The sequence below is a fragment of the Rhincodon typus genome, chromosome 9 (genome assembly GCF_021869965.1).
Source record: "Rhincodon typus isolate 14 chromosome 9, sRhiTyp1.1, whole genome shotgun sequence".
NCBI lineage: Eukaryota > Metazoa > Chordata > Chondrichthyes > Orectolobiformes > Rhincodontidae > Rhincodon > Rhincodon typus.
In genome coordinates this window covers 13849338-13872588 of record NC_063340.1, presented here as the reverse complement: position 1 = coordinate 13872588, position 23251 = coordinate 13849338, and the positions used below count along the sequence as shown (strand labels likewise).

The 23251-nt window shown below is 43.5% G+C and overlaps 1 protein-coding gene across 3 annotated transcripts in view; it reads left to right on the top strand.

Moving 5' to 3' along the window:
• rin2a (Ras and Rab interactor 2a) overlaps positions 1-23251 on the top strand; it is a 98283-nt gene that overhangs the window by 5794 nt on the left and 69238 nt on the right. Inside the window, exons 1-2 of one of the 3 annotated variants that reach the window (XM_048600806.1) lie at positions 6660-6896; positions 11072-11257. The exons of 1 other annotated variant lie outside the window; for it this stretch is intronic. The gene's annotated coding sequence lies outside the window, so the exon portion shown is untranslated. Of the gene's footprint in view, positions 1-6659; positions 6897-11071; positions 11258-23251 lie in introns of those variants that run through there. One more of the 3 variants, XM_048600799.1, reaches the window with a different exon arrangement.

Genomic DNA, 23251 nt, shown 5'->3' with positions numbered 1-23251 from the left:
CTGTCCCACTCTGGTTATCTAATCAAATAGCTGCTCTGTAATGCTGTCATTATCCCGTCTTTGTTTAAGTCTTCATGACCCCTCTCGCAAACCTTGCCATCTCCCAATTAGTTTAAAGACCTCTCTACAGCCCCTGGTTATTCAATTTGCCAGGACGCTGGTCCCAGCACAATTCAAATTAAGTTTTTCCCACTGGAACAGCTCCCTTTTATCCCAGTTCTCCTACCAGTGCCCGATGAACTGAAACCCATTCTGCACACACCAGTCTTTGAGCCATGTGTTTAACTTATTGACTTTATTTACCCTGTGGCAGTGTGCCGGTTGCAATCCTGAGTTTATTGCCTTGGAGGATCTGATCTATAATTTAGCTTCCAACGTTCAAAATCTTTTCAGCAGAACCCCCTTTCCAAGCTTATCAATGTCATTGGTACCGACATGGACAATGACAACCGGATCTCTCTGCTTCGTGTCTCTTGGTGGCTGGTTGGTGTTCGTGTACTCATGTTGTCAATTTTCTTCCAGTTTGGCCTGTGTGGTGTTTCTCACAGTCCTTGCATGTTATTTTGTATATTACATTGTTTTTGCTGGTTTCAGGAATGGGATCCTTTATGTTCGTCACTAGCTGTCGTAGGGTGATTGTTAGCTTGTGGGCTACTCTGATACCTAGGGGTCTGAGTAGTCTTGTGGTCATCTCTGAAATGTCCTTGATGTACAGTAGGCTGATTAGTGAGTCTGGTCGTGTCGTGTCTTCCTGTTGTGGTCTGTTTCGGAGGTAATGGCGTATTGTCCTTTTCGGGTATCCATTCCTTTTGAAGACTCAGCATAGATGTTCCTGTTCTGCTTTGCGTAGTTCCGGGTTGCTGCAATGTGTTGTGGTTCATTTAAATAGTGTCCTGATGCAGTTCCATTTGTGGTGGTTGTGAGTGTAATTGAGTATCTGTTTCATATGTGTGGTCTTTCTATATACGCTAGTCTGGAGTTCCCCATTGTTTTTGTGTTCTACCATTATGTCCAGGAAGGGTAGTTGGTTGTTGTTCTGTTCTTCTTTTGTGAATTTTATCCCGGTAAGGATGCTGTTTATGTGTCAATGGGTTTCTTCCCGTTTTATGTGTTTAATAATCATGAAGGTGTCATCTACATATTGGACCCAAAGTTTGGGTTGTATAGTGGGAAGCGCTGTCTGTTCTAACCTTTGCATTACTGCTTCTGCAATCAGTCCTGATATTGGGGATCCCATTGGTGTTCCGTTTATTTGTACATGTTGTCATTGAAGGTGAAGTGGATTGTGAGGCATCAATCTAATAGTTTCATGGTGGTGTCCTTATTGATGTTTTTGGTGTCCTGGAGTGTCTGCCTGCTTGATTTGTCCAGCAGTGTGGCAATTGTCTCTTTGACTAGGTCGATGTTTATGGATGTAAATAATGCTGTTATGTCGAAGGATATCATTATGTCATCCTCTTCTATCCTGGTGTCCTTGATGATGATGATTTACGTTAAGTGTCCCATACCTGAAACCAGCAAAGCCGGTGTAATGTATAAAATACCATGCAAGGGCTGTGAGAAACATTACATAGGCCAAACCGGAAGAAATTTGATAATACGGATACACGAACACCAATTAGCCATCAAGAGACATGACCAATTCTCCTTTGTCTCACTACGCACAGACAACGAGGGACACAAATTCGACTGGGACAACACATCCATAATCACACAAGCCAAACAGAGACACGTCAGGAAATTCCTGGAGGCTCGGTATTCCAACCGGAACTCCATCAACAAACACATTGAATTAGACCCTGTGTACAAGCCACTGAGAAATGGAACTAGAAGTGGTACCAAACACCCCAACAAACCAAGGCATATAAATAACAAGTGGGACAGAACACCGACGCTTCACTGGAGGTACACTGACCATGTTACCTAGCAGGATGATGAAACGTCTGCAAGCAAGCACACTGGCTTGGCGAGCAAGTCTACAACCTCACAGTGTTTGGGTGTCAGTCTGTAGTTCATCAGGGAAAAGGAAACCACTTGTGTCGGTAAAAGACCTTTTCCATGCTGTCCTAGAGTGACATAAGGATCATTAAGTACTTCTTTGAGCCCATTTTGCGGATGCAGCATCAGATTTGCTCACAGCAACCATCAGGTTGAAGGATAAATATTGACCAGAATGCCATTTTAAAAACTCCAATAGTCCTCTTCAAGTAGTGTCACAGGATCTTTTATGCTCATTTAGGAAGACAACCGAGGCCTTAACTAATTGACAACTCTTACAAAAGACCAGTACTGCTTCAGCCTCTACTGAAGTGCAAGAGTGGATTATATTTGCAAGTGTTAGAATAGAGATCTGAACACATGATCTTCTGATTTGGTGATAAGATACTGAATCAAGACTGGCCTCTGCTAAGAATAAAGGATATTTTCATAAACCCTGATTAGGGATGGAAGATGGTAACGTCTCTGGACTAGTAGTTGAGAGTGTTTTGGGGCCACGGTTTCAAATCTCACTACTGCAGCTGCTGAAATTTAAACAAGTAAATCTGGAATATAAAACTAGTTTCCATAATGGTGTCAGTAATAGTGGTCATGAAGCTATAATTGATTCTTGTAAGAACCCACCTGATTCAGCAATATCTTTTAGGGAGGAACATCGACCGTCCTAACATGGTCTGGTTTATATATGATCCCAGACTCACTGCAATGCCTCTTACATGCCACTCAGTTCAAAGGTAATGATAGATGGGCAACCAATGCTGGTCTTGCTAGCAACGTCTACATCTCATGAAATAATCAAAAGAAATAACAACACCAGAATTCCTTGCTGGAGGATTGGGAGGTCCCCTATAAAACCCAGCTGGAAGCCACATTGCCGTGACTAGAGTTTATTGTATGTACATCACATTATATTATTTAACTAGCCTCCATTCAGTGCAGTTTGCTGCAGAAATCGTCCTGCTTTTACCGAGGTTGTTGCAGTTTCGGTCATGAGCTTTTTATTTTATTGTATTTGGTAGAGACATGTCTTTTGATCAAACCCTGTTGGCAGGGTAAATAGATCCTGTTTGATTTTCTGTTTGCTACTTCTGGGTGTTGAATGATAAACTGTCAGCCATGATTCCTGCCTTGGTTTCAACTCAGTGATGTCAGTTGTGTTACATTGTGAAGTATTAAACCGATCTGATAGGCCATATAGTTTTTGCGTATCCTGTGTAATAACGTATACATACTGTATCTCTCTCTACCTGAATGACCAGTTTGTATAAAATCATTTGACCAAGTTAGGGGCTGTGATCCAGAAGTTCTTAATACAGAACTGAGTAGGGTGGTAAATGATGAGGGTAGCTGTAAACTGCAGGAGGATCAAGTGGGCTGATCAGCAGCAAATGGAATTCAATCCAGAAAAGTTTGAGCTGAGGAACTTGGGAAGGGTTAACAAGTCAAAAGATTGCACTATGCATGACAGAACCCTGGAAAGTACTGAAGATCAGAGGGAGCTCGATATGCATATCCACAGATCCCTGAAGGTAGCTGGGTAGGTTTGGAAGACATATGGGATCCTGGTCTTTATTAGCCAGGGGAATGGAATACAAGAGCAGAGAGGTTATGGTATAACTGTATAGAATGCTGGTTAGGCCAGTAATGCTGGGGTACTGGATGTAGTTCTGCTCACCACGTTATAGGAGGATGTGATTGCATTAGAGAGGGGTGTAGAGGAGATTTTCCAGCATGCTGCCTGGGCTGAAGGCTGTGAGCTTTGAGGAAAGATTGGATAGGATTGGGGGTAACACAGTGTGGAGCTGGAGGAGCACAGCAGGCCAGGCAGCATCAGAGGAGCAGGAAAGTTAACGTTTCAGGTCGGCACCTTCTTCAGAAAAGTCCCACACATGCCCCAATATTTACAGGGAAGGGGGTGCAGCAAGGTACAGGAGAGAGAGAAAACCACTGGAAAATGTGTCAAACCAAACATTGTAGAGGTTCTATTCCATTTCAAGGCAGGGAATCAACTCCTACTCTTGGGGATAATTGTCAATCATCAGAGCTGGGAGTGGAGGACAAAGCTTAGGCTCTGGGGCCAAATCTCTTAACTGCCTCATCAGTGACCTGCTGTTAATCAGAGCGTTAGAAGTGGTGATGCTTGCTTCTGATTGTTCCATTCAAAACCGAGCTATGCCCCAGGTCCTGCAAAACCTAGGCAACCTTCAGGCTTGGGATGATAAGTAGCAAGTAACACAACCACTCCACACAACTGGCAGGCATCTCCAACCGGAGGAAGTCTAACCATCCACCCTTGTCATTACCTGGTCTTACTTCTGAGCGTCATGTGTCAGACAATGATTGTCTGACACAAGAAAGGATCCAGTCACCTCTCGATGGCATTCAGAGGAGTCTATTACTGAATCGATAACAGTTGCAGTAACTGCATTGAACCTTCCCAATTTTTTTTTTAAATAATGGGGCTGCACGAGCAGGGAATTCTGCTGAAGGTAACTTGCCTGCTCACCCCCGGAGACTGCCAACCACCTACCGGGCACATCAGTCAGATGATGGAATAATCTCCTTGCCTGGAGAAGTGCAACTCTGAGAAAATTCTAGGAGCATGACATCATCCAGCACAAAATATTTTGCTTTAACTATACGTCTGTTTATTCGCTCGCCCAGTAGCAAAATGTTGCTGTAGTGTATGGCAACAATTTTCCAAGGCACCTCTGACAGGGTTTCCCATCTCCCAACACCGATCACCAAGGACGAAGGCAGCACCTCCATATGCAAATTCGTCTTCGAGTCAAACACCATCCTGACTTGGAAACATCCCGCCATTCCTCCTTCATCATCACTGAGACCCTGGAACTCCTTACCCTATTAACATTTCTGGAAACTCTTCCACCACATACACTGCAGCAGTTCAAGTAGGCAACCTTCTTTCAGGGATCTTGAGATGGTCAATAAAAACTGAATGCCCAAATCTTGTGAATGACTAATTCCCAAAAATAATGGCACTCTGGAAATGGCTGCAGGTGCACATTGCTGAAGTTTTGAAATGTGTTTCCCCACTTTTCAATTGATCAGCGAAGTGCTGTTGGCCTGGGAGGCTTGTCTGATTTTTCCCTTATCTGTTTATGCTGTTTTGGGATTTACACCTTCTTGTTTTTTTTCTCTTTGCCTGTCACAGCTGTTCAAACATAATGAATTGCTTACATGTGATTTGTGGGCATGAAATTCAGCTGCTTTGTATGATCAAAGCATAGGCAAAACGAGATAAATCGTACCTGCCTGGAAGTGGCCCCATCTAAAGCAATGTCAACAAAAGATAGTCAACTTGTATAAAGATGAATGAGGATTGATGGAGAGAATTCCCCAAATTTGCTGTTCTTGAAGAGCTTCAGTACTCCAGCTGAGCCCTTGGGATGTATATGATACACAACCTTCGCTGTGGCATTTCTTTTCTGTTGCTGAGATAATCTTTTTGCTGATCAGAAAACAGCTTCTCAATTTTCCTTCTCCAGGTACTTTTTGTTTGCAGGAGGTGCAGAGTGACTGGTTCACGCTTATAAAGGTGTCTAGCTGATTAGTTAAACATTACTGCTTGCAGGGGAAATAAAAACGACACTGTTTCCAGTTTGAGATGCTTTCTACTGCAGAGCAATAACTGCTCCTTTCCTTTCCAGAAGTCTGATGGCTTCTCCCTCAAACATTCACATCCCCGAGCTGTTCAGCTACCTGGGAGCCAATTACAATTGTTAACGGGTGGGGGGGCCTTTTGTTAGGTATAACTTGTCACTGCTTCACAGATCAATCAGCTATTAGTTGCTGGTCAAATCTCCCATTGTACACAAACCCTGGCTCTTGCTGGTCTGTAACTGGACTTTCCCCACTGCTCAAACCAATAGCTGTGTAAACAGCACTTGCAGTGAGTATCAGCTAACTTAGTTTTAAGAAATGCAGCAATCGCTTTAACCATCCTTGGTTTTAAAACAGTCCTTTCAACGTTTCAGTCCACAATCAAAAATCCAGAAAGATACAGTCTTTACATCAGCTCCTTCTTAAAAAGAAGACCCCTAATTTTGGCATTTATTCTTCGTCCTGTTTCTAAATTCCCCCACATATGGAAAAGCCCTCTCCGCTTATACCCTGTTGAGATCCCTCAGAATTTTATATATAAGTCAGTCAGATGACCTCTTTATTTTCTAAACACCAATGAGTATAGCCCCAAAGTGCTTCTCCTTTCATCATAACACAACTCCTTTATCCCAGGAATTTGCCTGGAGAACCTTCTTTGTATCCTCCTCGCAACCAGTATTTTTTTACCTGTCTTCACATCATCACCAAATTTGGCTAAAAGAAGTGTGCCCTCTTCATCCAAATCATGAAGATAGATCATAAACAGTTGATGCTCAGCACTGGTCCCTTTGGGACTCTGCATGGTACAGTTAATAAATCTGAAAATGACCCATTTATCTAGACTCTTTCTTCCGGTTAATTAAGAAATCCTCTATCCATGCTAATAAAATAAACATCAACACTATGAGCTTACTCTTATTTGTGTGCAGTGACCTTTTCTGTGACACCTTATCAAAAGCCTTTTGGTAATTAAATATAGTACATCTACTGATTCCTCTTTGTCCAAACTGCTTGGTATACATTCAAAAAAACTGAAATAAACTTCTCAAGTGTGTTTTATCTTTCACAGAACCAAGTTGACTTTCCCTGATTGTAGTTATTTGGACGTTTGGACGTGTTCCCACCTCCAGGATGGGTGGGGCTTGAACCCAGACATTCTGGCCCAGAGATGAGGACACTACCATCGCACCATGAGAACGTTGTACTAAGCCGACATGAGTCTGCTTAACCTCAAAGATCAGGCATTTTTGAACTAGTACAAGCTGTGCCAGAAGGTACAATTAGTAATGTTCGCAGATGACCCCAAATTGGCGGTGTAGTGGACAGTGAACAAGGTTATCTGCGTATAACAGGCCCTTGACTAGATGGGCAAATGGGCTCAGGAGTGGCAGATGGAGTTTAATTTAGATAAATGTGAGGTGTAGCATTTTGGAAAGGCAAATCAGGGCAGGACTTGTACAGTTAATGGTAGGGCCCTGGGGTGTGTTGCCAAATAAAAGGACCTTGGGGTGCAGGTGCATAGTTCCTTGCAAGTGGAGTCGCAGGTAGACAGGGCGGTGAAGAAGGCATTTGGCATGCTTACCTTCATTGGTCAGTGCATTGAGTATAGGAGTTGGGATGTTGTATTGCGGCTGTACAGGACGTTGGTGAGACCACTTTTAGAATACTTTGGTCTCCCTGCTATAGGTAAGATGTTGTTAAACTTGAAAGGGTTCATAAAAGATTTACAAAAATGTTGCCAGGATTGGAGGGTTTGAGCTATAGAGAGAGGCTCAGTGGGCTGGGGCTTTTTGCCCCTGGAGTGTCAGAGGCTGAGGGGTGACTTATAGTGGTTTATAAAATCACGAGAGGGATGGATAGGGTGAATAGCCAAGGTCTTTTTCCTAGGGTGGGGGAGTCCAAAACTAGAGGGCATAGGTTTCCAGTTATAGGGGAAAGATTTAAAAGGGACTTAAGGGTGAATTTATTCACGCAGAGGGTGGTGTATGTATGGAATGAGCTGCCAGAGGAAGTGGTGGAGGCTGGTACAATTACAACATTTAAAAGGCATTGGGTGGGTATATGAATAGGAAGGGTTTAGTGGGATATAAGCCACATACTGGCAAATGGGACTAGATCAGTTTAGGATATCTGGTTGGCATGGATGAGTTGGACCGAAGGGTTTGTTTCCTTGCTCTGTGATTCTACAAGTTAGAGTCCTGACCCCTTCCATACTCTGTCATGATTCGGGTGGAGCACGTCCAATCAGAACAGCTCCCTCCTTCCCCTGTACTGCTGCCAGTGTCCCATGTATTCAAATCCATTTCTCCCACACCAATCTTTTGAGCCATGCGTTTACCTCATTAATCTTGTTGACCCTGTGCTAATTTGCTTGTGGCTCAGGTAGTAATCCAGAGATTATTACTTGTTTGGTTCTGCTTTCTAAATTAGCCCCTAGCTGCTCATATTACCTTAGCAGAACCTCTTCCTTCTTTGTAACCATATCGTTTGTACCCATATCGTTGGTACCTACATGGATCACGACAACTGGATCTTTCCCTTTTAAAACTCCAAGTTCCTCTGCAGCACAGATGAGATATGCTGAGACAACAAGGTGCAGGGCTGGATGAACACAGCAGGCCAAGCAGCAGCATAGGAGCAGAGAGGCTGACGTTTCGGGCCTAGACCCTTCATCAGAAAAGGGGGAGGGGAAGGGAGTTTTGAAATAAATAGGGAGAGAGTGGGAGGCGGATAGAAGAGGGATAGAGGAGAGGATAGGTGGAGAGGAAACAAACAGGTCGAAGAGGCGGGGATGGGGCCAGGAAAGGTGAGTGTAGGTAGGGAGTTAGGAAGGGGATAGGTCAGTCCAGGGAGGACGGACAGGTCAAGGGGGCGGGATGAGGTTGGTCGGTAGGAGATGGAGGTGCGGCTTGAGGTGGGAGGAGGGGATAGGTGGGAGGAAGAACAGGTTAGGGAGGCAGGGACGAGCTGGACTGGTTTTGGGATGCGGTAGGGGGAGGGGAGATTTTGAAACTTGTGAAATCCACATTGATACCATTGGGCTGCAGGGTTCCCAAGCGGAATATGAGTTGCTGTTCCTGCAACCTTCGGGTGGCATCGTTGTGGCACTGCAGGAGGCCCAGGATGGACATGTCATCGGAGGAATGGGAGGGGGAGTTGAAATGGTTCGCGACTGGGAGGTGCAGTTGTTTGTTGCGAACCGAGCGTAAGTGTTCTGCAAAGCGGTCCCCGAGTCTCCGCTTGGTTTCCCCGATGTAGAGGAAGCCACACCGGGTACAGCGGATGCAGTATACCACATTGGCAGATGTGCAGGTGAACATCTGCTTGATGTGGAAAGTCTTCTTGGGGCCTGGGATGGGGGTGAGGGAGGAGGTATGGGGGCAGGTGTAGCACCTCATCCCGCCCCCTTGACCTGTCCGTCCTCCCTGGACTGACCTATCCCCTTCCTAACTCCCTACCTACACTCACCTTTCCTGGCCCCATCCCCGCCTCTTCGACCTGTTTGTTTCCTCTCCTCTATCCCTCTTCTATCCGCCTCCCACTCTCTCCCTATTTATTTCAAAACCCCCTTCCCCCTCCCCCTTTTCTGATGAAGGGTCTAGGCCCGAAACGTCAGCCTCTCTGCTCCTATGATGCTGCTTGGCCTGCTGTGTTCATCCAGCCCTGCACCTTGTTGTCTCGGATTCTCCAGCATCTGCAGTTCCTACTATCTCTGAGATATGCTGAACCTGGGCACCAGGCAGGCAATACAACCTTCAGGACTCTCAATCCTGGCCACCGAGAACAGTGCCTATTCCCCTGACTATGCTATCCCTGATGACGATTACATTTCTGTTTTCTCCCTCCTTGAATGGCTGTCTGTACCATGGTCAGTTTGCTCATCCTCCCTACAACCCCCACTCTCATTCACACAGGGAGCAAGAATCTCAAACCTGTCAGACAAGCTGAAGGGCTGAGGATCCTTCAACAGTACCTCCTGGATCACACTACCTGCCTCGCTTGTAGTCACACCTTCATGTCCCTGACCACTGACCGAATTTGAGACAGTTAATCTAAGGGGTATGACCGCCTCCTGAAACACAGCGTCCAGGTAACTCTTCCCCCCGCCCCCCCCCCCCACCACTCCCTGATGTGTTGCAGTGTTTGAAACTCGGACTCCAGCTCATCAACTCTGAGCTGGGTTCCTCAGCTTACGACGGATGTGGTCACTTTGAACCACAGTGGGGTTCACCAGCTCCCACATCACATAGTTACAACATGTCACCTGGCCCGACATCTCTTTTAATTACTTAGTTCTTAATTTGATTTTTAAAAATTTCCCATTGGTCTTTCAGTTTGTAATCTGTAAATATTTCCCCTATTTACCTTCAATCTGACCGTAACCTGTAATATAGATAGTCAAATTAGTAGCAAGCACCAACCAATGAACTTATGGTTTACCTGTGATGTGACACTTTTGTACTGGGCCCCTGACCCTGGCTTCAGTTCATCCTGTTTAAAACAAAAATTTTACAAACTATGTTCCAAAACAAGCACGCAAAAAGCACCTCCTCCCCTCTGCACTGAATTCCCTCGCTGCCTCCACATTCTCTTCGCTAGGGAACTGTATCAACCTTTTGCCATCTGTATTGCTGACTGAAGGAGATAAGAGCATTGTGGACCTGGTTTGCTGGTGACGCTGAGTAGGGAATCCCAGTGTGTTGTGCAGAAGAAAGCAGTCCATAGCCACTCACTGCAGCTTCTTGAACAGTCACTAAAGGAACAGTAAAAGGTCGACAGGATCAGAATCAGCACAAAGTTATCCTCCTTGTCCAAGAAAATAAAACTAAGAACTGTGAATGCTGGAAGGTAAAAGGTGTTCAGGTTCTAAAATTACCGAACTTGATATTGAATCCTGAAGACTGTAAGAAGCCCCAAGCAAAAAATGATATGCTGTTCTTCCAGCGTGCACTAAGCCTCACTGGAGCACTGCAGCAGGCCTGAGACAGAGATGTTGGCCTGGGTACACTGTGGTGTGTTGAATGGCAGGCAACTGGAAGCTCAGGGTCTGTGGACGGAACGTAGGTGTTCCACAAAGCTGTCGCTCCGTCTGCATTTTGTCTCCCACGTGCAGAGGAGAACCCAAACACCTTCTTCCATGCCGTTTACCCACCCCCACACCATTGATCCTGTCAAGAACTGAGCTGCTTTCAGCACAGCCAACCCATTTTTCACCTCCCCATTGTCCCCATAATCAGCTTTTCTCATTCCTTGGCATACTATCAACCATCACTTTGTCTGCTTAACTGTTGTTATCTCTCTCTTCCCTGGGCTCCACCTTCATCTTAGCACTCACTCCTCTCTTTCCCCCTCCCCAAGTCTTTAGCATATATACCACCTTTTCCTAACTACTATACGTTCAGAGGAAGGATCACTGGACTTGAAACATAACTCAGTTTTCTCTCCACAGACACTGCCCAATCTCCGAGTTCCTCCAGCAAGTTTTGTTTTTGTCTCCTCCACGTACATCCTGACTGGGTGTATGTCAGCATTCATTCATTATCGATAGGTCAAAACCTGGATTAAAATTATCCTGGAACTCCATACCTGAAAGCACAGTGGAAGCATCTCCTTCACACAGTCAGCAATAGTTGAAGTAGGTATCCTACCAGGACAGCTACAATTGCTACTTTTTTTTGTATAATGGGAGCAGCTAATAACGCGATGTGTCATAAAAACCGAAAGAACTGCGGATGCTGTAAATCGGGAACAAAAACAGAAGTTGCTGGAAAAGCTCAGCAGGTCTGGCAGCATCTGTGAAGAAAAGAATCAGAGTTAACGTTTCGGGTCCAGTGACCCTTCCTTACAACGGATGTGGATTTACAGTTCCGAGGAAGGGTCACCGGATCCGAAAGGTTAACTGATTCTTTTCTTCACAGAGGCTGCCAGACCTGCTGAGCTTTTCCAGCAACTTTGTTTTTTTTTTGAACTAGATGTGTAGTTTGGTTATCCATTAAATAACCTCGTGCGATGGTGAGTGTCGAAATGAGGTCCTTCCAGCAATACATCTCAGCTCGCAGGTTAATGTGATAGTGACTGTTTGGGACACACGGCCATCAGTGCTGCCTTGGGTCATCCCTCATCTTCCATTCAATAGAGAAGATACAATCTGTGACCTGGGTAAATTTGGTTGCACGCTGTCTGCTGTGTCTGGGAGAGTTGTGTTGCAGGAACCTGTGCTGTTGGGTTAGTGATGAGGTGTTAGTTCTTTAAACTGCATGCACACCATGATTCTGCTGGGCTGCAGGGTCATTAGCTGCCATTTCCGAGGATGTCCGTGTGTGCTTTTGTGGTGGGTTTTGCAAATCTTAGTGAAATGGGATGCTCAGAGTAGCACATGATTCATTTCCAACTCGGGCTCTGTACAAGTCTTATTTACCGTCATATTTTGAATTCAGATGCTCATGCGAGGGGCCTGTAAACCTGAATGGTGTTTGCCAAAACCTAAAGTCAGATTCTCTGACTCCAGCATCTGCAGTTCTTACTATCTGGGAAGCCTCTGATGTAATAGGCCTGCACTGCTGACCATCATGTGCTTTGACAATAGCAACCATTGCTGGGTTGTGCATATATAGACTGTAAGATATAGGAGCAGAGCCATTTGGCCCATCAAACCTGCTCTGCTATTTTCTTGCGTTTTCTCTGTAAGCTGTACGGTGGGCGGTGTGGAAATTTTGGAAATGCCGAGGTAAACTCGTTCCCTGGTGCTCTGCCCAACATGGAAAGTCTTGATTATGCTGAAATGAGTATTAACTTCTCCAATCTTGCCATTAAAATTTCAGGCAAAAAAGCTGCAGTAAGCAGGTGCAGTGAGGAAGTGCAGTTTTCATCTGCAACTTTGTGTGGTTTGAAAAGTTATGCTTACCAACACGGAATTTTCCTTTCTTAACTTGGTATGTGGCTGGAGAATTCGGCACGGTGGCTCAGTGGTTAGCACTGCTGCCTCACAGCACCAGGGACCTGGGTTCAATTCCAGCCTCAGGTGACTGTCTGTGTGGAGCTTGCACATTCTCCCCGTGTCTGCGTGGGTTTCCTCCAAGTGCTCCAGTTTCCTCCCACAGTCCAAAGATGTGCAGGTTAGGTAAATTGGCCATGGGGATGGGATGCTGTGAGGGTCGGTGTGGACTTGTTGGGCCGAAGGGCTTGTTTCCACACTGTAGGGATTCTATGATGATGTGACTCTATGAATTCATGCTGTCAACAAAACAATGAGGTAAATAAGCAGGAGAATTCTGAAAATAATGTCCAAGATATAACAGACCTTAGACATTAGGAAAAAAAAAATTCAAATTTTCATCTTTTGCTCCTGCATTTATAATTGTTTGTCCAGTCTCAAAGTGTCCAGTCTCCCAGCCTCGAGAAACTCGAGGAGAAGCCCAGCGCAGACTGGAGGCTAAGTACCCACATGGGCTGGGTTGGAAGGACCATTGTTTGGAACTTTTTATTTCTTTATTTTCTAATTTATTCCTACAATCTGCAATGCTGGAGTTTTTTTCAATTTCTTTATGTTTCTAACATTTTTCCTAAGAACTTGTACTGAAGAATCTGTACCTATGTATCTTTGCTCCTAAGATGGTGCCATCTTTGCTCGTAAGTGGTGACTTGTAAACTTTTCACTGCACTCATGTGAGTACATGTGACAATAAACCGAATTCCGTTCAACATTCCTTTTTATTACTGATTTTTTGTGTCATTAGCAGAAATAATTTTTCAGTATTTTTCTGATTATAACTTTGAAAAGCTCTAAAAAATCACTGCTGTAATCTCTTGTGTTCTAGTGGAAGAATAGCCCAGATTTCCACACCTTTCTGTTTAATCGTGTTCTCATCCTTACATCATTCTGGTGAATCTTTCCTGTATTGTTTCCATAATGCAACTTGTCTCAATGGTAGCATACTTGATTTCAAGCTGCAGTTCACCTTTGGATGAACTATGTGTGCTGTACTGAGGGAAAGCCGCACTGCTGGAAATCCCACCTTTCAGATAAAGTGTTACAGCAAGGGACCATCTTCTTGTTCCTTAGTCAAAACCACCAGGTGAGAGAATCCACATTTCTCTTGCTGTGGATCTGGTGTTATTCAGCAATAAATTGAATTTGCAATTCTATCTGATGCAATTTTTGATGGGCACAAGTCATAGTTTACAAAACTCACATTACTTGCTTTGAACACTGGATGGCACTAATAATAGATCACTTGCACACAAAAAAATTAATACTTCAGGAACCTACATCTACAGTACCTAACATTTATGAACTTGCACTGGTTTTGCAACCACCGGATGGAAAAAGTAGTTTTCCTTTCCGTGTGAATAAAGGGACTGGAATGAAGAATTTTCAGTAAATGTGAGATGACCTCTTACTGGCAACTATAGTGTCACAAAAAGTCAAAAATACTTCCTGTGTGCTGCCCTAACTCTGTAAATAAAAATGAACAAGACAGATTCTTAAATCAAAAGAGAATGTGTTGAGATTTTATGTCATTTTTATCTCTGCCAAAAATGGGCCTTTTCTTTCTTTGTCTTGGTATCATCTGCAAGTATCTTTCAATGTAAATGTAAATGCATTGAGATGGTTTAAACCTAAAATAAATCCAACAACTTTTAAATATTTCGGAAATACTTCTTGTTTGTTTGTGACAATTTCATTGAAATCTGATCATTCTCAAGATAAACAAGCTCAGGGTGCAAACGCTGGGGAAGGTTGGTGGCTGTAGTAACTGAGTCAGTCATGGTGCATTATTTAGTTTCATGTTGCTGGTTTTCAAGAACGTCAGCTTTTATTAAAAATGGGCAGTTACAACAAAAATAAATATTTCTGTCAAAATGGATAACTCTTCATGCTTTGTTAGGACTCTCAATTAGATAAGAATCTGTTGAATTTGCTGTGTATTTTTAGGCCCAGTGCATTCCATAGTTTAAAAAGCCTTCAACTGAAATTTTATAGATTCCTAACCCTAATTATTTCTTTCCCAGATGCCAATCGGGAGGGATCTTGGCTGGAAAACTTCAGTCACAAGCCAAGCAGATAGCAGCACTTAGCTGCGATTATAGTCCCTTGTCTTCCTTGATTAAATGTTATTTATTCATAATCCCTACAGTTTAAAGTGGACAAGTTAACTTATTGTGTTGCATCTGGACATACAGCTCTAGATACACAGCTCCTTCATTAAGTCGGAGAGGACACTGAAGATTTTTTTTCTGCTTTTGTTTAACTTTAACCTCCTTCCAGCCAGTAGACAATTAGTTATAATCCACAAAGGACCGTAGATATCTCTCTTCAGTCAATCGTCATTATTTATGTGCAGCGCAGGTTTGGTTAGCTCAGTTGGTTGGACAGCTGGCTTGCGATGCAGTGTGGTGCCACAGCATGGGTCCAATTCCTGTACCTGCTACAGGACTCTCCTTCTCAACATCTCTGATCACCTAAGGCCTAGTGACCCTCACATTAAACCACCACCATTCATCTCTGTCTCTATTGGGAGAGCAGCCTTATGATCTGGTAGGACGTGGAATCTTTACTTCTACTATGTTGTGTATGTTGGTGTCCGTCAGTTGTTTGATTTGGGTGGGTAGGAGCGGTGGTGGTGGGATGTGAGGAGAGAGTGCGAGACAGAGAAGGGGATGGTGAACTAAAACTGCCACCCCTGAAGTCAACAGTTTTAAGACTACATTGCCATGTTGAGGGATAGCATCATCTACTAAAGGAATCATAATCCTTAGAAAATAGTAACTAAATAACTTAATGTTGATTGATAGTAGTCGGAGAGCTCACAAGAGTGAGCTTGAGCAAAATAAGTTGTTTGGCTAAGGGTTGGAAGATTAATTTGGCTTTGTGCATGGGAAATTATGTCTCACTAACTTGATTGAGCTGTTTGAAGAAGTAACAAAGGGGATTGATGAGAGCAGAGCAGTGGATGTGATCTATACCGACTTCAGTAAAGGCGTTCAACAAGATTCTTCATGGTAGACTGGTTAGCAAGGTTAGATCACATGGAATACAGGGAGAACTAGCCATTTGGATACCGAACTGGCTCAAAGGTAGAAGGCAGAGGGTGGTGGTAAAGGGTTGTGTTTCAGACTGGACACCTGTGTCCAACATTGTGCCACTAGGATCGGTGCTGGATCCACTACTTTTTGTCATTTATATAAAGATTTGGATGTGAACATAGGAGGTATGATTAATAAATTTGCAGATGACACCAAAATTGGAGGTATAGTGGACAGTGAAGAAGGTTACCTCAGAGTACAGCGGGACCTTGATCAGATGGGCCAATAGGCCGAGGATGACAGAGGTAGTTCAATTTAGATAACTGTGAGGTGTTGTATTTTGGTAAGGCAAATCAGGGCAGGACTTATACACTTAATGATAGGGCCCTGAAGAGTGTTGTCGAACAAACAGACCTTGGGGTGCAGGTTCGTAGTTCCTTGAAAGTGGAGTTGCAGGTAGATAGGATAGTGAAGAAGTTGTTTGGCATGCTTGCCTTTATTGATCAGTGCATTGAGTACAGGAGTTAGGAGGTCATGTTGAAGCTGTGACATGACATCGGTTAGGCCACTTTTGGAATACTGCCTGCTATTCTGGTCTTCCTTCCAAAGGAAGGATGTTGTGAAATTGAAAGGGTTCAGAAAAGATTTACAAGGATGTTGCCAGGATTGGAGGGTTTGAGCTATAGGGAGAGGCTGAATAAGCTGGGGCTATTTTCTCTGGAGCGTCGGATGTTGAGAGGTGACCTTATAGAGGTTTATAAAGTCATGAGGGTATGGTTAGGGTAAATAGACAAGGTCTTTTCTCCAAGGTAGGTGAGTTCGACACTAGAGGGATATAGGTTTAAGGTGAAAGGAGAAGGATTTAAAAGGGATCTAAAGGGGCAACTTTTTCACGCAGAGGGTGGTGCGTGTGTGGAATGAGCTGCCAGAGAAAGTGGTGAAGGCTGGTACAATTACACCATTTAAGAGGCACCTGGATGCGTATATGAATGGGAAATGTTTAGTGGGAAATGTTTAGAGGGATATGGACCAAATGCTGGCGAATGGGACCAGATTTATCTAGGATATCTGGTTGGCACGGATGAATTGGACCAAAGGGTCTGTTTCTGCGTTGTACGTCTCTATGACTCTATGAGAAAGTGCAGAGCAGTGTGTATTGGTATAGGAAAATTGAACATTGAAACAAAAGCTATGTGGAGGATCCAGTGTTAGGATGCACAATGGAATCCTACAATAGCACTTAGAGTCTGGAGTACAGCACAGAAACAGACCCTTCAGGCCAACCAGTCCATTCAAACCATAATCCCAAATTAAACTATCCCACCCGCCTGTGCTTGGCCCATATTCCCCCAAACATTTCTTATTCATGTTCTTGTCCAAATATCTTTTAAACATTGTAACTATACCTGCATCCACCACTTCCTCTAGAAGTTCATTTCACACATGAACCACTCTGTGTGTTTTAAAACAAAAATTCTCCTCATGTCCATTTTTTAAATCTTTCTCCTCTCACCTTAGAAGCATGCTCCCTAGTCTTGAAATCCCCCACCCTAGGGAAAAGACACCTGCCATTCACCTTATCTAGACCCTTTCATGATTTTACAATCGATTGTGAAAGATTATGGGAAACAGGTATGAAAGTAGAGTTGAGACCAAGACCAGATCAGCCGGGATTTTATTGATGTGAGGGGTAGGCGGGAGGGTGGGGGGAGGGCGGACAGGATCAAGAGTTTGTATGGTACACCTCAGCTCCTATTTCTCATGTTTTGTCTCGCCTGATGAATCAAATTGTGCCTCAGTGTCTGCCTCTCATTGGTAATTACCTAATGGCTGGGCATAGCAGACCTGGTTGAAAATGAGAGCTGTGCAGAGGTGAGGGAGAGCACTGTTTCAATGATTTGTTTCCAGCTACAGTAGCATTGGGTGATGGGAAGGGTCTTGTGGCACAGTGGTAATGTCCCTACCTCTTGAACATCCAGGTTCAAGTCCTAACTGTCCCATCACAGTAACAAGCCTACCTCTGGGCAAAAAGGTCCAGGTTCAAGTTCCACCTGCCCTAGACTCGTGTAATAATGTGCGTGAACCATTTGATTAAAAATACTTGCACCAGAAGTGTGGAATATGGTAGAATAGAGAATAATTTTCAGCTGGCAGATGCGGATACTGGTTCATTTCCTGAGGTTTATGTCTGAAGAGATTAATGAAGATGATGTGAACAAAACACAGTGCTGCTTTAAGGATCAGCCTTTCGGAATGTTGTGTTTTGGTTTTGGGTCAAAAGGCTTGTGAAGCTGTTTACAAATGATTATGTTTTTTGCTAAGGCAATAAAACTGCACATTGGTAATCTGAAAGCTTGGATTTTCACCTGCCAAATAAACTTCAGATCAGAAATAAATACCTCCCCCTGTTTGATCAGCTTTTCCCTCCCTACTCTGTATGTTTCACAACATTGATAACATTCCGCTATGTCAAGATGAAATGGCATGCTGGGAAAGTGGTACATGGGTTACAGCACAAGAGCAGAATGTGGAAATACATGATTCCATGTTTCATCAGGTTTTAAATACAAACTGGATTTAATCCAGGGCTCGTTGTCAGGTATGATCATAAAAATACTAGGCTTGTACGTGATGCATTTTACTAGTTAATCGCTTCACATGTAAACTTCGGTGTGTAATTTTTTTTTTAGAAAATTTGTCATGTGAGAAAACATTTTCATCCACTGCCAGTGAAAGTGAATTTGATCTAAATATATTTAAGTCTAGCTTGACTGATTCAAAATAAAGACCATCTGCTTGTCTGCCTCTGTCCTTCACCATTGTAGCCCACCAGGACAATCCCACTGATGTACCCATCTTTCCAGCCTCATCCCATGGTGCTACCATTTCTCCTGTCTTCCCTTCAGCCCCAACCCTTATCATACTTGTCACCTCCATGTCGCTAAGGACCCAGAGATTCTACAATGGCATGTTGCGAAATGAAATCCAATTAATCTGGCAGGTTGTAGGCTGCCACTTGAAAATTTAGCATGGTTGCCATTTATCATTGGCTGGTTCATCAATGCCCTTCAGAGAGGAACCGACACCCCTCCCTAATCTGGCTCATGTGACTTCAACCCCACATTACTTTGAGACTTTGGTCCCAGGTTATACAGTTCACTTTAGGAATAGGCAATGGATGGTGCATTATCAATATTACCTATCCCCTAATATGCGTTCGCCCCTACTCTGATGTTGCAAGCCCTACTCCAGGTCTTGAGCATCTGCAGTTGCTTGACACCTTGATGGACTGCTGCATTTTTTTTTCTTTTTTGGATATGAATCACCTGGGGAGGAAATCATAGAGAAACCTGTTGGCTTGTTGCAGTTGCACAGAAGGGTGTTAAGTAATTCCTTGATGCAAGCTAAGAGTAAGAGTTTAGCCAGTTCTTCTCCACCTGCACTCTAGAACATAGATATCTGGTTATTCAGCTCATAACTGCTTGTGGAACACATCAAGTTCAATACGTAGTGAAGCATACAATTTAGATACCATTGCAGCAATATTTCTCACCTAGGTGACCATAAGCAAATAATTTGAACCAGACAGACTCTAAAACACACAACTGTGGTACCTCTTACATTGTGTATTATTGGTGATATTTATTAAATAATGTATGCTACGACATATCCTCTCACTCACCATGAACAGTGTTTTGGAGATGTGCTATGTATTTCACATCTTTGATGTACTGCTGCTTGTGGTTAATAATAACGCAGCGAGTTCCAATATCTTTGTCTTATTTTTTTCTCAGGCGCAAATAGGTTTCAGCAGGTTCACATCCTGTCAATTCAAAGCATGTTTGATTTCATAAGCTGTGAGCCAGCTGTATAAATAGTTCAGGGAATGGTCAGCTATTCTTTATCTTCCTCCTTGTGGTGAATCAATTGCAAGGTGATACACAGTGAATCATGAGCTTTGAGAGGTTAACTGGTCTCACTTAGCTTTGTGACATTCAGTTACTGACGCTCCATTATTCCACAAATTCTCCACTACCTCTTTTCAGAAGCGTATCCCCTTTTTAAAATCCTGTCAGCCTATTTATTTCTTACCCTCCTTAGAAATGTTAGAGTCTAAAGGACATAACAGCAGAGCATTTGGAACTGCATAATATAACGAAGTAGAATCAGCATGGCTTCATGAAGGAGAAATCATGTCTGACAAATTTATCAGAATTCTTTTGAGGAACTAACAAGCAGAATAGATAAAGGGTAACCAGTAAATGTAATATATTTGGATTTCCAACTGGTGATTCAATAATACAAAGGCCAATAGTGTTGAGGATGGTATATCAGAATGGAGAGAGGACTGACTGACTAATCAAAGACTCTCAGCAGAATATTATAGGGACCTGAATGATGTGGTCAGTGGTAAGATTTGTGGCAGAATCAGGTGAGAAGCATGCTGAGGCCTCTTTCAACGTCCAGAGCTTCTCGATGCATCTTTGCTGAGCAGTGAAGCAAGTTTCCCAGTAAGCAGCGGTGAGTTGCAAATTGAGAGGAATTATTGCTTGATGCATTCTTATTAATGCCACAATGGACCTCATTAATATTTAGCTTCTATTCTTACCAAGTGCACTGACTAGCTAGGTGTTGAGAATTCTCAACATGGGAGTCAGAGCGAGCACCTGGTGACCTTCGCTCACTGTTTGCTCCAAAGACGTCCATGTTGGACACCAGGCAGCATCATCCTAGGCACCGGGCAACGTACACTCGCCCTCCATAGACACCGGCATCCAATAAGGGTCAGCCTCTCAGAACCATCATGGCACATTTCCAACATGATTACAGTATGCTTCTGCACGTCAATGCTGCTGCTCCTCCTCTGGCTACACAGGCAACTGTCATTGCAATACTACAGCAAGAATGCTGTGTACTCGGGGTCACACACATAGCTCATGGACTGGACCAGGCTGCATCTGCAGGGTCTTTGCTCACTGTTGTAGTGCTCAATTACTCTGAGCCCACCTCGAAATCCACAACTTTCTTGCCTTGCCTTACCTTTTGTGTGTTTTTGCTCCCTCGGCCAGAGATACCAGTCTCCTATAACTTCTGTCCTTCATAAGACCATAAGACATAGGAGCAGAAATTAGGCCATTCAGCCCATTGAGTCCTCTCCGCCATTCAATCATGGCTGATAAGTTCCTCAACCCTATTCTCCCACTTTCTCCCCGTAACCCTTGATCCCCTTGATAATCAAGAACCTATCTATCTCCGTCTTAAATGTACTCCATGACCTGGCCTCCACAGTCTTCTGTGGCAGTAAGTTGTTTGCTTGCTGTTCTTTCCTTGCTGTTTAGCAGACACCAAGCCAGAAGGCTCGTGTAGCTGACAGCATCAACTCAAAGCAGCTGGTCTACCCTTGCAGGCCTGGCACAGAAAGTCAAAAGCAACCTCCAATGCCAATCCAGGATCTTGGGCATGGGCAGTCAGGTGCCCAAGGCAGTGGGAATCCTGGGTGAGGAGCTGAATGTCAAGGAACCTTCCACCCATCAAGACTCTTTCTTCCCTATTCTTTTTTCAATTGTAGACTGCTTTCCTCCTGGATTGAAAGAGAGGACGATACTAAGGGAGATCAAAGTGGGTGGGACGGCTGTTCATTTTGGTGCAGGTGGGGAGGTGCCTGAGCAAGTGAATGGGCGGCGCAGAGGGCATTGCAGAGGTACTGGAATCAGGGTGGGTGATGGCAACTGAAGGAAGATGTCACAAGCGATACTGGGAGTCGTAGAGCATTAACCTTTCGTAGGACAACTATTAACATGCAGATTTCCCAAAGTAAGAGAAATTTTAAAAGCAACTTTGCACATACAGTGTGAAATTTATAATTAGCACCACCCAGTCTTGCAGGACATTTTTGATCTAAATTGCACAACAAGGGAGAGAAATAGTGAAGTAAAACAATAGTAACATGTTACTATAGAGCCTCTGTTGTGAACCATTCAATGTGGCATGAATGCAAAGGTTGAGCTCAGTTCAGCTCATTAAAAAAGACGCAACCACGATAGCTACATAAACAGAAACTATCAAGAAGCAACACAACAGCCTTTTAAACAACTGAGACATCAAAGATAAAGTTGAAAGGCATTAGAAAACCGCACCCAGTCCCTCTTCATTCAAATACAGAATAATGGAGAGTCGTCATCATCTTTGCAGAGGTCCTTGTAAAAGCTTGACACATCTGCCTTGCGTAATAGTTACTGTATCTATTCATTTTGTGTAAAAGATGGTGAGTTTCAGTTGAAAAGTATTTAGTCATAGAGTATTCCAGCCTTTGGACCATTATGTCTGCACCGGTCGTCAAATACCCAACCATTCTGATCACATTTCCCAGCACTTGGCCCGTAGTCTTTTATGTTGTGACATTTCAAGAGCTCATCTAAATTTTTCTTAAACATCTTAAGGGTTCCCTGCCTCTGCCCTCCTTTCAGGCAGTAAGTTCTATATACTCATCCAGTCTCTGGGTGAGAAAAATTCTTCCTTAAATCCCTTCTAAAATGCCTGCCTTAAATCTTCTATTGATCCCTCTAGTAAGGGGAAACGTTTATTTCTATTTATCATATTGAAGCTCTTCATAATTTTGTACACCTCAATCGGATTATTCACATTTTTAGCTACCTCTAAGTAATCAGCTTCAGTTTTTTTTTGTGTATTACTGTATTTAAAATCCAGATTAGTTGTTTGCAGTTGGTGTTTAACTATTCCTTTCAATTTGAGTTGAGGACAATAGGTAATGGACTGAGTTTTAGGCAAATCCAGTTTCCCTTCAATAGAGCAGTGAAGGTAAATTTGTTATAAGGAGTCTGGTGAGTGTTTATAGGAACACTCTTAAAAATGATCTAAGCAATGACTTCTCATATTTGGTCCCAAGCCATTAACTAATTCCTGAACAGTCTGAACGAAGAGGCTGAGTGGCAAGTATTTCTGCTTGGCTCCTCTTGAGCCCACTCCAGCTTTTGCAAAGGAGTGTCCAAAGCCCCGGAAAAATTGTACAACAGAAGCTGAGAGAAAGTGTGGAAAATTGCCAATATTGGGAGGAAGCAACTTTCGGCAAAGCTTCGGCAGACTGGGCTCTCTTCTCTTGATATAAGAGTAAGAGGATACCTGAGAGAGGCCTTTTAAAATTCTGAATGAATTTGGTAGGGCGGGTGTGGAAGACCTGTTTTCAGTTGTGGGTATATTTTAGAGTGAGTTTATAAGTTACTAAACGTGAGAGGAAATAATGATGCAACACATCCACACAGGTTAGAAATAAGGAGCGATTCCAAAAATATGAGGCAGTCTCTGGGTTATTCTTGAAGAGTAGATAACGGAACGTTGCTGGTTAAACAGTTGATGTTGAAATCCTTGGCTTTGCAGTCATTTAAAATGCTTTCGTCCTAGTTTCGTTTGACTGGCTAGCTGGCTTCAAGGACTCCAAGCAAGAGAGTTTTTTGACTGCAATGCAGGGGTGGCTAGTTGGCCCTCTATAACTTTCACAGAACACAATTACTTACTACACATGAGTACCTCAGCGTGAGTCCCTTGGCGTGTAAAGTTGTAGCTGGTGAACCCCTCTAATATCTTG